Raw genomic sequence first — 17,297 nt, 5'->3', positions numbered from 1 at the left:
AAATCAAAATACAATTCTGCATGTTTTATCAAAGAAACATAGCCTACTATAACAAATTGATTTACAAAAGAATCATAATTTGGTGAACGGTCATGGGGGATTAACAATAATGAGGTCATCCTCAACGGGCATACTTTCCCTGTAGCAACCCCTGCTGGCTAGCATGGTTCTACTGAGGCCTGTCTCAGTTTCCTCTAAACTCAGGCTGCCTTACAAAGTCCAGATAGGCCAGATATTCAAAACATTCCCCTTCTGGGGTACAATTTATTAGGTCCTGAATGGAGTTTTCAAAAAACAAACAAACTCTCAGACTTACAAAGTCTTCTTCCCAGTTTCAGCTGGGGTCAGCCGCTGCGCCCTGAGGGTCTGTCCTCTCTTTACAAGTTCATTTCTTTCACCCCACTCCCAAGCAGAACACAGCCTTTCCTACCTGAGGGTCGGTTTTGCTTAGGGTTACCATATGTCCATATTTTCCTGGACATGTCCGGCTTTTTGGTTCTTAAATCGCCGTCCAGGAGGAATTTTTAAATATCTAAAAACATCTGGGATTTTGCCATTATTATTTTTCCCCAAAGAAGAGTTGATCATTCAAGAAAGAGAGTGAATGTTGATCATTTGAGAAAGAAAGTGAATGTTGATCACTTGAGAGAGTGCCTGCTTTTCCCCCCTAGCTCCCAGCGCTTGCGTCGCTAAACAGCTGTTTCGCACAGCTGGGAGGCAGTGGGGAGGAGGGGGAATGCAGCGTGCTCAGGGGAGGAGGTGGGGCCGGGGCAGGCATTTGGGGAAGGGGTCCCATGGGACAGGGAGGGGGCAGAGTTGGGGTGGGGACTTTGGGGAAGGGGTTGGAATGGGGGCAGGGAAGGCGTGGAGTTGGGGCGGGGGGGCGCGAACAAATATCCCCCGCCCCCCGTGGAGTGTCCCCTTTTTTGAATGTTCAAATATGGTAACCCTAGTCTTGCTGCTCACCCAGCCCTTCTTGCCTGGAGTTTGGCCTTGTCCCTGGCCTTTCCCACTGGTGCTTCTCCCCCTGGTGACTCAGAACCCTGCAGGAACCTTCTTACTCCCTGCAGACACCAACAATCTGCAGCTGTCTTCACCTCCCCACCTCCCTTTGTAAGTCCCAGATGCCCTCTGTGAAACCCTATTGGGCAGCAGGTAATCAGTCCAGGTGCACTAAACTCTCTCAAAGGGGTCAGTCACCTTGTGACAGATTCCTATTGTCATCTTTCGAGCCTCATGCCTGATTCTCCAACACTTCATTACACTGGGTCAGAATGAGGAGCACTTAACTTACAGGACTTAAATGAGGAAATCCGTAATCAGTGGGACTATTTTTGTAAGTGATTGCCGGCATGGTGGCATCCTTAAGGCACAGAAAGCTTGGATTTCACAGTGACATTATTCCTTTATTCAAGTGTTACGTAACATAATAAGCAGAGCTGGCTGAAGTCTGAATTTCCCTGATCTGTGCCTGCAGTCCGGTGCCCTGCTTTCCAATATAGGGTTGCCAAGCATCCAATTTTTGACCAGAATGCCTGCTCGAAAAGGGACCCTGGCGGCTCTGGTCAGCACTGCCGACCAGGCCATTAAAAGTCCGGTCAGCAGAGCAGCAGGGGACCTGCAGCTAAGGCATGATTCCTGCCTGCCCTAGCTCTGTGTGGCTCCTGGAAGCAACCACCAGGTCCCTGCAGCCCCTAGATGCATGGGCAGTAAGGGAGACTCCACACGCAGCCCCCGTCCCGAGGCCCAGCTCCGTAGCTCCCATTGGCCAGGAACCGCAACCAATGGGAGCTGCGGGGGCGGTGGCTGCGGGCACAGGGCAGCGTGTGAAGCCTCACTGGTCACCCATGTGCCTAGGGGCTGCAGGGACCTGGCGGTCGCTTCCTTGGAGCCACAGTAAGCGCTACCGGTACCCCATACCCCAAACTCCCTCCTGTACCCCAACCCCTTCCTGCCCCAGACCAGAGTCCCCTCCCACACCCAAACTCCCTCCTGGAGCCTGCACCCTCCCCCATCACCTCTTACCCCAGCCCCCTCCTCCATCCCAGAGCCTGCACCCCCGCCCTGAATCCCAACCCCAGCCTGGAGTCTTCTCCCACACTCTGAACCCCTCACTGGCCCAGCCCAGAGCCCACACCCCCAGCCGGAGCCCTCATCCCTCTCCCACATCCCAACCCCCTGCCCCAGCCCGGAGAAACTGAGTGAGGGTAGGGGAGAGCGAGCAATGGGCGGGGGGGGGAATGGAGCGAGCATGGGTGCGGCCTCAGGGAAAGGGTGGGGAAGGGTGTTCAGTTTTGTGCCATTAGAAAGTTGGCAACCCTATTCCAATATGAAAGATGACCTCTGATCTCTGTAGACACACCAACATCCTTCTGCAACGATGACAGCTACTCCACACAACCAGGATGAGTAAGAGCTCCACAACTGCACACACTGAGTTGTACTTACTTATACAAACAGTCCTATTGAAGTCAATGAGACAACACACACAAGTGCTACTCACTATGAGTAAGGGCTCCAGAATAGGGCCATTAAACAATAAATATGTGAATTTACTGAATTCAGTGAACCAAAAAGAAGTTTCCCCTACCTGTCCTCCCTGCACCCCCCGGACCTCCATTTTTTTTTTCAACAATGCCCCTTTCCCTTTTCCGAAGGGGATTTCCTCTCAAGAGGTTCCTGGCCAGCTTATGCAGAGAAGACTGCATTTTTTGCTGGATTTAGCCTAGAAAAAACAAACTAGACCATCTATCCTCCACATCCCTCCTAGACAAATTCATCAATGAACAATGACAATCACAGTGGAAAGTAATGTACAGTGACAGAGTCTAAGATCCTGAAGTAGACATTTTGCAAAGCCACTGAGCTCGGGGAGGGAGGATAGCGAGAGTGGGGCTAGAGCCCAATTTACGATCACCAGCACCAGCAAATGAACTGCAATAGGATCAATTCCAGTTAAGCTCAGAGGGCACACTTGACTCACCACTCATTCCTCTCAACACGAGATCGTATTATCATCATAATAATCGCGAACAATGATCACAGAATCAAGGAGAACTAAACACAATTTTCCCTTAATTTTGGACCCAAAGATAATAGGACAATTAGAATATTTCAGTATTCACTCATCTTATATATCCATGAGCACAGAACTTTAACATCATGCTCAGCCTGCTGTGCTCTCCCACCCCATTCATGAGGGATTTGATTCTGCCACACTTAAACTGACTGAATAGTACATTCCGATGAGTTGCAATCAGCCAGAGTAAGGCTGGTAGAATCAGGCCCCAAGCGTGCACGCTGTTAATGAACATAATGACATGAAAAAGATTGTCAAGCGTACTGTAAGTATACTATGGGCATTATCTTGTTTCTAGTGAAGTCAGTGGCAAAGCTCTCATTGAATCACTGGGAGCAGGTCCATGCCCTGTGTATTTGCAGAAATTTTTTCTTTAAACAATTACTGCATTTGGAGGGGACTTATTCCCTCAAAGATTCATCATACACCTGTGTAGGATAAGTATAAAATTAAAGAATTAAAGTTAGCTTAAATCCAGGTAAGGACATATGTGTGTGTTGTAGAGAAAGGCCCTGACTAGCAAGTAGAAGGAAGGCCTTGAAAATAATGAGTGATAAGGCCAGAAGGAACAAAGTAGGAAGGATTCCTGGTTCGAAGAATAACTAATGTAATATGGGAAATTTTCTAATATAAAGGTCTCTGACCAATAGGGGTGTCTGCAGATGGTTTTCAATAAGACAAACAGAATTTCTCTTAAGAGGAGCCAGCATGGCTCTTCCTACCCCACATGCCAGTGGTATCTCCTGTGGAAAGCCAGGTGCAATGGAAAACCTGTTGGACAGCAAGAAGGAGGGGAGGAAAGGCTGTGGAAAGAAAGGAGGTGGTAAATCTTATCTGGAGTAAGACTGAAAATAAGGGTGAACTGTCTTGAATTGTTTTTGAACAAAAGTCAGTAATTGGCAGTGACATCAGTTGTTTGTTAAAGGGTATAAAAAGTGAACTCTTGAAGCATTCACTGCTAATACCTGCCTGACCACGTTGGGCCTGACCAATATGGGTCTAAGCACCCCTGGGTTTAAGCCCATTTGTAGGTATCTTGATCAAATGCTTAAATGTTTTGTTACTGTTTGGATGTATTTAGGCATGTTTCGAGCAACTGTGTAAATACCATTTGGCCTCTGGATTTAAGAAAGGAATGTATGTTTACATTAGTAGTTTGGTTGTTTCCCATATCAATATTAATAATTTCAGTTATTACTAATTCCTACACTCTGCCTCCACTCTTTAAATTAAAACAGTTTAGGAAAAAGAGGACTTGAAGCCACTGATTTCCCCTGTCTCCCCTCCAGGGAGCTATTTCTTTCTCCTTCTCTCTGATAGACCTTGTTGGAAACCAGGAGAAAAGTTATCAAATCCTTTCCCTATTTTTCATTAGAAAAAAAGATGTGGGTGGAAATTTTCTGTCTAGCTCTGCTTAACATTTCAGTCCTGCAGAATTAACAAAAGCCACAAGAGGATAAAATGGTCAACAATAACATTCATGTCTCAGCATAATTTCCTTTACTAGTGTCATAAGCTTAAAGAGACTTTTATTTCCCGTCTTTCATCACATACTAGTCTGAGTATTTCTAAGTTGTTCATGTCCACACTAATGCAAACATGGCACAGTTACTCAGCAAGTTACAGTACTGGCTTTTCACATCTAGACCAAATTCTGCTCACAGATATAGGTGCTCAATACTGATTGAAATCAGCAGTTGTGAGCAGCCTTTGGCTCCTCTGATGTGTCACTTAGTTTGATGTTTTTATGCTAACATCTAGGGTACATTTGTCCCCATTAAAAATTCACCATTTTGTCACAATTGGCAGTCTATGTCCCAGTAAAGCTCTAGACTTGCGTAGCAGGGCTAGAATTTAGGCACATTGACAGATCTATGTATATTATCCTTTTCTCTAGTGCTTACCTCTCACCTTTCTATCATTTGTATGTTGTATAAGGCAAGGAATAGAGAAAAGTACATGCCAATATTACACCTGGATGTTCTAGCTAGTGCTGTTTTCATTTTTGAAAATACTAAATATGTATACAATACAAATGCTGGGCTGAGAGCCCTTTTTCATCCCCTCTTTATTGTAACAGGAGTGTGTTATTTTCCAATGGATCAAAAGTGTACTTTTCATGGGTAACAAAAGCATTCAAAGAGACTGATGCAAGATTGCTCTGGGAGACAGCCAAGTCAGTGACCAGAGAGAATGTAATTTCATTAGTTGTGGCTAAGAAATATATAGTGTTGGCTCAGTATAGGGACTTTCAGATCTATTTAGAAAATTTCAACAAAGCTCTTAAAGTGCTCACTGAAGAAAAATGTCATCAAGGGGGGCAGGAGATTCCATTATATTAGCAAATACCCAAAGGAAATCTATCCAGTGAAATGAAAACAATTTGTTCTTCGTATCAAATAGAAGTGTTTCCAAGTTTACACAGGGTATAAGGCAAAGGTTTGCTGCAGATTCTGTAAAGATGATCACTAGATTTTTTAAATGAGCCCCTCAGTTAATTCTCCTTTTGAAGATTTCTATTTTAAAGCATTAAAGTTTGAGTTGCAAACAAGAACGTGTTTCAGAGTAGCAGCCGTGTTAGTCTGTATTCGCAAAAAGAAAAGGAGTACTTGTGGCACCTTAGAGAGTAACAAATTTATTTGAGCATAAGCTTTCGTGAGCTGTAGCTCACTTCATCGGAATGCATCCGATGAAGTGAGCTGTAGCTCACGAAAGCTTATGCTCAGATAAATTTGTTAGTCTCTAAGGTGAAACAAGAATGTAGGACTTGTGATACGGAAAGAGCCCAGTGATTCAGAGTCTGGCATCCTGTCCCCAGCAGAGGATGAAGTTCCAGAAAAGCAGTCACCCACTGCATTTCCTCATCATGAAACCTGATCCTTTTTCTTCAGTTCTGCCGATCATATTACACAGTGTGCCTAGGTCTGCCATTTTTGACATCTCAAGAGGAAACTGAATTTCTTTGAAAAAATGGGATGACTTGGTGATTTGGAATCTCTCCATTAAAGAAGATTCTCCTAGACAACACTTATTAGGTGAAAATAAAAATGCACTTTTGACCTAACTGTTCTTTAAAGGTGAGGACAATTCCAATCTGATTGCAGGGAGGTGGGGGGAATGGTTGGAGTATTATACTGTGTGTAGTCAAATCCTATAACAACTCCTCTTTTATAAAATAATTCTTTCAGACTGAGGATTCCAAATGGATTTTCACAGATGGTGTTGTGGTAGCCTCTAGAGGCCCCAGTCAGGAACCAGGGCTTCATTGTGCTAGGCACTGTACCTACAAATAACAAAAAGACAGTCCCTGCCCCAAAGAGCTTACGGTCTTCAAATAAATATAAAGGGGCTTCTTGAAGGCTGTGTTCAACAAATAAAAGAAAAATGCTTCTAACAGCCAGCATCATCCCCTCATCCTCATTCAGATCTGGCTAACCCAAACCATTCAAATACTGAGAGCAAGTGACTCAACAGCTGATGTGTCCTTTACTCCCTGCTCATGGAACCATTCTTCCCAACTGAGCCCAGCTACATTGTCCCTTGTACATTCTCTGCTCTGGGAATGTTAACCCCTTTTCTTGCCAACCATGGGGTGGCTTCCATTCACCCCATCCCAGGAATCCAGCAGTACAGTGAATTTTCCTGAAGTCCTAGCATGTATTTGAAAGGATAAAACCACTGTGTTTAGGAGCCAGTTCTGCTGTGATAATGATTACTGTGTTATATCGTTTAGTATTTGATAGACCTTGTGATGTGATTTCCAGGCCAAGCTTCTCATGGCACTGTCTGTTAGTGCAATTTCACAGAGTTCGTCATTGCTATGTTCTGTATACAGCACAGCATGGATCTGTCATATTTTCTTATGTTTCAGAGAAAAAATGAGTGGGGCAAAGGAGAGAGAAAAGCTCTCTGCTGATATAGTGAACTCCCTGCAAAAGCGATTTCTTCATGACAAATAGGAATTCACGATGAGATCTTTTCATGGTACTGGCGACATGGTAAAATTAAATGCGCAGCAGAGAAGATTTGCATTGATTTGGATAGAGTTGGGGCTGGATTCTGCTAAATAAAAGCTCTGCCATTTCAAACAGGGCATATGCCTGCCAGCAAAACTGCATGCAGAGGCTGTGACACATCTCGAATGGAGGGCAGCCCAGTAAACAGTAAGTTAAACTTGCAGTAAAGTCACAGGCAAGACTTGAATCCTTAGCTGCTTCTTTTCTAGGTGTTCTGCCAGTGAGTTAAAGTAGCAATTCTACTATCTCCAGCATCCCTAATGCAGAAACTCTGTGTCATGCAGCTAGCTATTGCATGGATGAGAAATTTACTTCTGCATGACAATTTGAAATGATGTCTTGGAATAGGTTTTAGTGAAAGATTTCAAACACAGTAAAAATACCCCAAATATAAATACACAATATGTATGATTATATAAATGTCAAAGAGGTACAGTCAGGAAGGCTAAGATTCTGACCGGATTCTGCACTGATACTGGTTTTACACCTAACTCTAATGAAGTCAGCAGAGCTACTGATACCAGTTTAAATCAAGAGTAACCTATGTGAAAGTCAGCTGAGTTAGGTCCAGGCTAAACTAGTGTAAGTGAGAACAGAACCAGGCCCCAACGTATTCTGTAACGTCATGTAGTCTGTATGGACCAGACACTAGCTAAAATGAGCTCAGAATCAGGCCTAGGTCTCAACATTCGGAACCATGGTTGTGTACGGTATTTATTGAAACAGAGATTGTATCCCGGAAATTCATTCTTCTAAAGATCTCATTCATGGAATACACTGTTCTCTTAACAAGATATTGTGAACAGGATGAGTATCTACCCCATCCTGACTCAGATTCTCAGCCGGTGTAAGTTGACATAACTCCCCTGACATCAAACGAGTGACACCAATTTGCACCAGCTAAGAATATGTCCCTTTGTGTCCAAATTTACTCAGTCCCTGGAGTATGATTTTTTTTTTAGTAACGCAAACAATGACAGCTGAACTTAGCCATCCCAAGGATTTCCCTATAGGATCTTTTCTTTCCTAGTTCCATCTCCTTTTCCACCTCCCTTGGATCTCATTTGGAGTTAATGAGCCACACTGCCATAGTGAGTCAAGAGGTCCTCAGCAGATTCTATCATCTGCTGACAGAGCAGGTCAACAGAAGAGCCCTGACACCAGGCTATGTATATATGTGGAGATTATGGAAGCTGTATGATATTTATTGATATGGCCAGCCCACCCTAAGGGCCTAGCCAAAGACTGATCTGGGTAGTACTTGATCTGCAAGGAGGCCACATCTTTTGGATTTGCCATGATGACGATGATGGCTATTTATTGTGAGCTATCAATGTCCTCAGTCCAATGCACTCAGTCCTAGAGGAAGATATGGTTTCTCTCTCTCTCTCTCTCTCTCTCTCTCTTTCTCTCAAGGAGGTCAAAATCTAACACAGACAACACAATTCAGACATATACAAAAACCCAGGCTGAAGGTACAGACTCAAACTGGTGAAGATTTAAAAAAAAAATCTATTTTAGGAAGATTATAGAAAAGCTCCACAATGGTCGTCTATCTGAGGGAAGTCCAGGAGACCTGTGCATATATAAACCACCAGCTGGCTTCATTTTTGGAGGAGGATGTAGAGGGGCTCAAAGAGTTGTTGGAATCATAGGGAAATAACAGAGAAACTATTTCAATTGAAATATAAAAGAAGTTCAGATCTGAAGAAGAGCTCTGTGTAGCTCGAAAGCTTCTCTCTCTCTCTCTCACCAACAGAAGTTGGTCCAATAAAAGATATTACCTCCCCCACCCTGTCTCTCTAAGAGAACTCATGTCAGAAATCTTGTAGGTTGAGTCCATGCATTAGATACCTACAAATGAGGAAAACAGAAGTTAAGCTAATGTAGCAACTAGGAAGAGTGGTAAGAAGAACAGAAGCATAGAGCCTTTCAACATAGTCACCCACAAATTCAGTGAGTATTATTTCTTTGAGTTGACAGAACAGACTGAGAACTAGCTGGTACCACAGCCGGAAACTGACTAGTTGAGTACTGAAAGGGAAAATGTGGGTGGAGGGAGAGAGAGAAGTACTTTTAAACTGATTAAACTCCAGTGACTAGCCTAGCCCAACAAATCTGTGACCCAGATAAAGAGAACAGGATTGACCCTGGATGACAAGATCTGAAATGTGACAAAACAAATGATGAATATCCTTGAAAACACAGGCTTACTCCTACAATTTATAGCATATGTGGGAAGAAACAACATGAATAAAGAGAAATCTGTTAAGATCAAGGATGTTTGCAGGGACCTGGAAAGAGAAACAAAGACTAGGATGCTCATGTAATCTCATAAATCCTTTTCTGTGCCTAGCATTCTTCCCTCTATCTCCACTAAAGGAGGTCAGATTAAGCCTGTGGATTCTGACTGGAAGGGGTACAAAGAGGCTCTGGCTTTGTGTGCTGGGAATCGGTGCGGCTCTGCTAGAGTCTCTCCTCCTACCTCTGAAATCCAGACCAAGATATTGCAGACAGTTAGTAATTTGTGGAGCTCTGTCCTCTGTGCTGTGGAATGCCAAAGGAGTTCCACCAGAGCAGCGGTTGTGTGAAGTGTCCCTGGCAGCATATGGCTTTTGTAAGAAGTCATAGGGAGCTAGGTGTGTGCGGGTAAGATGGTAGTGCAGCAGCAAGGAATCTCAGTTCAGATCCCAGGAACTGTGCTGGTTTAGGCACCTGAACCACTAACCATTTCTGCTTTGATGGGACAAAGCTGGTCTGCACAAAGGAAGAATAAAGATTCTGATTCTCTACATAGAATAGGTCTTGCAAGGAGAATGAGGGCTCTGAGTATGTAAAAAAAAAAAGATACACAATACTGGAAATCAACCAACACATGACAATGTGAAAACACTCATGACATTATGAGTCTGGATTAGATGGTCTCCAGTGAAGCAGAAGGAATGTTGGTACCAATGTGCTGGTCTGAAATTAATTCATCAGACTTTCAAATGCACAGGAGAGGGGGGAAAGATCTTTATCCTAACTCAAATACATGCTTGCATCTAGCATACAGAGTAAAGCTGAAGATGGAGTTATTCTGAAAGAGCAAGATGGAGAATGGGAGGAACATTTAACGTACGAAAGCAAGGAGTGTGGAAACGAAGCAAAAAGAACAAGACATGATAGTAATGATGGAGTTTACAACCAAGTGGGCATAACTAAAAGCTGGTGGGATGATTCCACATGTGTGAATGAATATACCTGCATGCTATTTATATAGGAGAGGTAGGAATACTTCAATGACTTTGAAATCTGTACATACAGAACAGCCACTTCAGATGACCATACATCCTAGGACAATACAGGGATTAGCAAAGGAACTTAATGTACCACTGACAATCACTTCTGAAGACAGAAAGTGGTAATGTGTGGCACAAAGAAGACATCAAAGGATATTTTATTAGCGCACACAAGCAGCAGTGAGGATTTCAGAAGTGCCACACTGCGCGATAATGAAACGATATGCTCGTTTGTTGCAAAAGCCAGAGCTCTCACTTCTCAGTGAGCATGCTGAAGTAGTTTTAAAAGGAGCCTTGATTAGAAGAGTGGAAGTTGTCAACAGACACAGCAGTAGTTTGAGAGTGGGCTAAGCACAATCCGAGATGGGCTGGGAGACATGTGGACCTGAAAATAGATTTTACTTTTCTAAAGATCAGCAGTAACATAGAATATGTTTTGTCTATTTCCCTTTTTAATCAGGACACATTCGCCCACACTGTTGTGTTTTTATCATTATTACCTCTCAAGCACTCAAGGTAAGAGCTGCTCTTCAGGACATAGAACGATGTCCTTTTAATGTTTAGTGTGCTGGATTCGTAACACATCGGGGAGGAACACAAGAGGAGGATGTCACTTTAATCAGAACATGACAACCATTGGAACAAGGGAAAGCAGGGTTGCAAACAATCAGCACAAGAAGATGGAATATTGTAAGAGAAACTGAGTGAGCACCTTGCTTAAAGAGCATTTTGCAGTAGATGTCAAATGTGAAGTCCCCAAGGTAACCCGTACTGAACTCTTAGCTGTATGACTCATCCTGCTTCGCACACTTTACCTCTGTTCACCCCCAATGGGTGGGCAGCTTCATTAAGTGACAGATTATTCCTTTTTGTTGCCTTAAATTAAAACTAAAAATCTCTCTCTCTTTCGCACACACACAGACAGACACACACCCCTACCTCCCCGGCACCAACGCTACCTCGTTTCAGGAAGTACAAGGTTTCCATTACCCCTATATCTTTTTTGGGGGGTACACAAAAATATATTTGTAAAAACTGCAGATGGTACCAAGATGCAAGTTTCAGATCCAGGTTTGAAGTTCTCCAGAATCTGGGGATGTTCAGAACCGCTAATCTGGTTACAGAGTAGCAGCTGTGTTAGTCTGTATCCACAAAAAGAAAAGGAGGACTTGTGGCACCTTAGAGACTAACCAATTTATTTGAGCATAAGCTTTCGTGGGCTACAGCCCACTTCATCCACTGCATGCATCCGATGAAGTGAGCTGTAGCTCACGAAAGCTTATGCTCAAATAAATTTGGTGCCACAAGTACTCCTGTTCTTTAATCTGGTTACCACATTCATTCTGTGATTAAATGTAATACTATGCCTAACAAAAGCTATTGTGCAGAGACAGCAATTTGGTATGAAACGGTTAACCCCAATTTTCACATGAACACCCAGTTAATAGAAAATGCCCTTTTTATCCTTTTGGAAAGGTGAACTCTGTGCATTAAATGTCCATTTTTAAAAATTTCTATAATATTATATATAAAAAAGGCAAAGATGACACAGGGCAAGATTTTCAAAAAGTGACTTAATGATTTTGGGTGCTCAACTTCCCACTGAAAATTAGGCCCCTTTAAGGTTTGTTGCCCCTTTTCGACCCAAATCGCTAGTCAAATTTCGAGACTTTGAGGATGTTCTACTTGGAAGTAGAAATTGATGGAGTCTGGCATTTTCTTTGTACATTCCTTGTAAATAAACAAGATTACATCAAAGTCCTGCTTCTCCAAACACAGGAGAAACCAAGAACAAAAGAAGCTGTTTCTTAGTTTATACCCGCAAACCTCTTTAGCTAGCACTAGACCCAAAAACACACATTAGTTTTTTCTGAGGTCACACTGCTCACAGACTACTGCTTAGCTTTCTTGCCTCTGCCTCTCCCTCTCTTCTCAGTTTCTGTGCATTCTACCTTCGCACACACACACACGCAAACACAAAACTCAGAAAAAGCCTTCTACACCTTCAGTCCAAAACTCCTGGATGTGTTCACAACTATTCTACCTTAGGTAGGGGCTTGTGATAAATGTATCTTTACAGTTATGTGAACTGAAGGATGAGTTCAAATCCATCAATCTCAGCAAGTTTTTAACTCAACCCATTCCAAGGTTTCACCCAGCTCATAACACGTTTCTCAAGATGGGAATCTAAAAATCACTGAAAATCTTTCATAGAAATGTAGGACTGGAAGGGACATAGAGAGGTCATCTAGTCCTTCCCCCCATGCTGAGGCAGGACCAAGTAAACTTAGACCAGTGCTGACTGGTATTTGTACAACTTGTTCTTAAAAACGTCCAATGACAGATTCCAGAACCTCCCTTGGAAGCCTAGTCCAGTGTTTAACTACCTTATAGTAAGAAAGTTTTTCCTAATATCTAATCTAAATCTCCTTTGCTGCAGATTAAGCCCATTACTACCTGTCCTGCCTTCAGTGGACATGGAAAACAATTGATCACCATCCTCTTTATAACTGTCTTTAACATATTTGAAGATAGTTCTCAGGCTTCTTTTCTCAAGACTGAACATGGCCAGTTTTTTTAACCTTTTCCCATAGATCAGGTTTTCTAAACCTGTTACCCATTTTTGTTTCTCTCTTTTTGACTCTCTGCAATTTGTCCACATCTTCCCTAAAGTGTGGTGCCCAGAACTGGACACAGTACTTCAGCTCAGGCTTCATTAGTGCTGAGTAGACCAGGACAATTATCACCAGTGTCTTGCATTCAACACTTCTGCTAATAGACCCCCAAATGATATTAGCCTTTTTTGCAACTTCATCACTATTGTTGACTCATTCTCAATTTGTGATCCTCTATAACTCCAAAATCCTTTACAACAGTACTACCACTTAGCCAGTATCCCCATTTTGTAGCTGTGCTTTTGATTTTTCCTTCCTAAGTGTACTACTTTGCACTTGTCTTTATTGGATTTCATCTTGTTGATTTCAGACCAAATCTCCAGTTTACCAAGGTCATTTTGAATTCTCATCCTGTCTTCCAAAGTGCCTGCAGCTTGGTGTGATCCACACATTTTATAAGTATACTTTCCATTCCACTACCCAAGGGCTGAGGAAAAGCTGACAGATATGGAGAAGCACATGGTTTGGACAGAGACATCCCATAGGAGAAGATCTATTAATAGGGATTCTCAATGTCCTAGTAAAGAGGAGAGGATAGAAGTTGGTAAAGTACAGGTAGCAGATGAAGAAAAACAGTCAAATGAAAAAGAAATTCCTACTATTCAGTTACATCACATAATGGCAGACAGCTACAAAGTGACAAATTTTATAAATGCTTGTATACAAATGCTAGAAGTCTGAATGCTAAAATGGATGAACTTGAGAGCCTGAGATTAAATGAGGGTACTGATATAATAGGCACCACAGAGTGTTGGTGGAATGATGATAATCAATGGCACATGGTAAGACTAGGGTACAAAATATATAGGAATGACAGAGTAGGTCATGCTGGTGTGAGAGTAGCACTATATCTGAAAGAAAGCATAGACTCAAATGAACTAAAAATCTTAAATGAATCAAACAGTACCATAGAATCTCTATGGATAGAAATTCCATGCTTGACTAATAAGCATATAGCAGTAGGCATATACTACTGACTACTTGACCAGGATGGTGATGGTGACAGGATGCAGAGATAAAGTTTCTTGACACCATTAATGACTGCTTCTTGGAGTAGATAGTCCTGGAACCCATAAGGGGAGAGGTTTCAGACTAGCAGCCATGTTAGTCTGTATCCGCAAAAAGAAAGGGAGTACTTGTGGCACCTTAGAGACTAACAAATTTATTTGAGCATAAGCTTTCGTGAGCTACAGCTCACTCACGAAAGCTTATGCTCAAATAAATTTGTTAGTCTCTAAGGTGCCACAAGTACTCCTTTTCTTTATAAGGGGAGAGGCAATTCTTGATTTAGTCCTAAGTGGAGCACAGGACCTGGTCCAGAAGGTGAATATAGCTGTACCGCTCAATAATAGCATCAGTAATATAAGTAAATTTAACATCCTTGTAGGAGGGGGAATACCAAAGAAGCCCACCACAGTAGCATTTAACTTCAGAAAGGGGAACTACACAAAAATGAGGAAGCTCATTAAATGGAAATTAAAAGGTACAGTCACAAAAGTGAAATGCCTGCAAGCTGCATGGAAACTTTATAAAAACACCATAATAAAGGCTCAAATTAAATGTATACACAAAATAGAGAACATAGTACGAGGACTAAAAAAGTGTCACCATGGCTAAACAGAGTTAAAGAAAAGCAAAATTTGCATTGGTCTTCACTGCAGAGGAGGTGAGGGAGATTCCCACACCTGAGCCATTCTTTTTAGGTGACAAATCTGAGGAACTGTCCCAGATTAAGGTGTCATTAGAGGTGGTTTTTGAACAAATTAATAAATTACACAGTAATAAATCACCCGGACCAGACGGTATTCACCCAAGAGTTCTGAAGGAATTAAAATATGATATTGCAGAACTACTAACTGTGGTATGTAACCTATCACTTAAGTCAGCTTCTGTACCAGATGGCTGGAGGATAGCTAATGTGACCAACTTTTTTAAAAGGCTCTAGAGGTGATCCTGGCAATTACAGGCCAGTAAGCCTAACTTCAAGACCAGCAAATTGGCTGAAAACTATAGTAAAGAACAGAATTTAGACACATAGATGAACACTTTGTTGGGAAAGAGTCAACACGGCTTTTGCAAGGGCAAATCATGCCTCACCAATCTATGAGAATTCTTTGAGGGAGTCAAACAAACATGTAGACAAGGATGATCCAGTGCATATAGTGTACTTGGACTTTCAGACAGCCTCTCACAAGGTCCCTCATCAAAGGCACTTAAGCAAAGTAAACAGTCATGGGATAAGGGGGAAGGTCTTCTCATGAATCAGTAACTGGTAAAAGAAAAGAAACCGGTTAGAAATAAATGGTCAATTTTCCCAGAGGAGAGAGGTAAATAGTGGTGTCTCCCAGAGATCTGTACTGCGACCAGTCCTCGTTAACATATTCATAAATGATCTGGAAAAAGGGGTAAACAGTGAGGTGGCAAAATCTGCAGATGACACAAAATTACACAAGATGCTTAAATCCAAAGCAGACTGCAAGGAGTTACAAAGGGATCTCAGAAAACTGGGTGACTGGACAATGAAATGGCAGATGAAATTCAATGTTGATGAATGCAAAATTATGCATATTGAAAAACATAATCCCAACTAAACATACAAAATGATGGGGTCTAATTTAGCTGTTACCACTGAGATTCTGGAGTCATTGTGGACAGTTCTCTGAAAACATCCACTCAATGTGCAGCAGCAGTCAAAAAAGCTAATAACGTTAGGAACCATTAGGAAAGGGATCGATAATAAGACAGTAAATATCATAATGCCATCATATAAATCCACAGTACGCCTACACCTTGAATATTGCATGCAGTTCTGGTTGCCCTGTCTCAAAAAAGATATATTGGAATTGGACAAGATACAGAGAAGGGCAACAAAAATGATTAAGGGTATAGAACAGCTTCCGTATGAGAAGAGATTAAAAAAGACTGGGACTTTTCAGCTTGAAAAAGAGATGACTAAAAGATAATATGATAGAGGTCTATAAAATCATGAACAGTGTGGAGAAAATGAATAAAGAAGTGCTATTTACTCCTTCACATAACAGAAAACTCCGGGTCACCCAATGAAATTAATAGGCAGCAAGTTTAAAAACAAACATAAGAAAATACTTCTTCACATAACATACAGTCAACCTGTGGAACTTGTTGCCAGGGGATGTTGTGAAGGCCAAAAGTATAACTGGGTTCAAAAAAGAATTAGATTGGCTCCTGGAGGATAGGTCCATCAATGGCTATTAGCCAAGATGGTCAGGGATGCAACCACATGCTCTTGGTGTCCCTAGCCTATGATTGCCAGAAGCTGGGAGTGGACAACAGTGGATCGATCAATTGATAATTACCCAGGTCTGATCATTCCCTCTGAAGCACCTGTCATTGGTCATTGTTGGAAAACAGGATATTGGACTAGGTGGATCATTGGTCTGACCTAGTATGGCCATTCTTATATTCTTATGATAGCAAAACAGTCTGAACTAGTTAAAAGGCAGGAGAAACTTGAAAAACCTGAAACTAGCTTAAAAGCTGTAAACAGACATATGAGTCCTAATAGTCATTATCATTAAATCCCTGATGCAAGGAGAGTGAACTCTAGGATCTATCACTTATTATGACACAGAATCTGTTTGGAGAGTGAAACTGAATATTCATGCTGTAGCTCACGAAAGCTTATGCTCAAATAAATTGGTTAGTCTCTAAGGTGCCACAAGTACTCCTTTTCTTTTTGTGAATATTCATGGCAATTCAAATTGATTCAGGAGTAGACTTTGCAGTCACCTTCAACCACTCCCAGAGTTGAAGTTACCTGACACAGCTCTGCTGAGCCCAGGAGGCATTCTGAACTGCACGGGCCATTTCACCACAGAAACAGCTTACAAAGACAAAACCTACGCATTCAGAGTATACGTGGCCAAAGGACCACAGACCAACAGCTTTCTCAGGGGCAGCGTGACAGTCATGATGGGCCTAAGGAGAAAGGTGGAAGAACTCAAGGGAATATTTGGCGATATTGGTCTTTTGAAAGGAGATCCAGTACAAATAACCTTAAGAGACAGTGTTGAACCATAAAGTGTACATATGCTTCGCAGGATTCCTATCCCATTACTTTATAAAGTGGAAACTGAGTTACAGAGAATGAGAAAAATCTCTGAACTAACACAATGGTGTGCCCCAGTGCTACCACATCCAAAGACAAATGGGAAAATATGAATGTGTGGATCTTAAAAGACTTAATTACGCAATTGTGAGAGAAAAA

The sequence above is a fragment of the Chelonia mydas genome, chromosome 2, assembly GCF_015237465.2.
Source record: "Chelonia mydas isolate rCheMyd1 chromosome 2, rCheMyd1.pri.v2, whole genome shotgun sequence".
Classification (NCBI taxonomy): Eukaryota; Metazoa; Chordata; order Testudines; family Cheloniidae; genus Chelonia; species Chelonia mydas.
The sequence above is the reverse complement of the archived record's forward strand: the minus strand, read 5'-3'. Positions refer to the sequence as shown.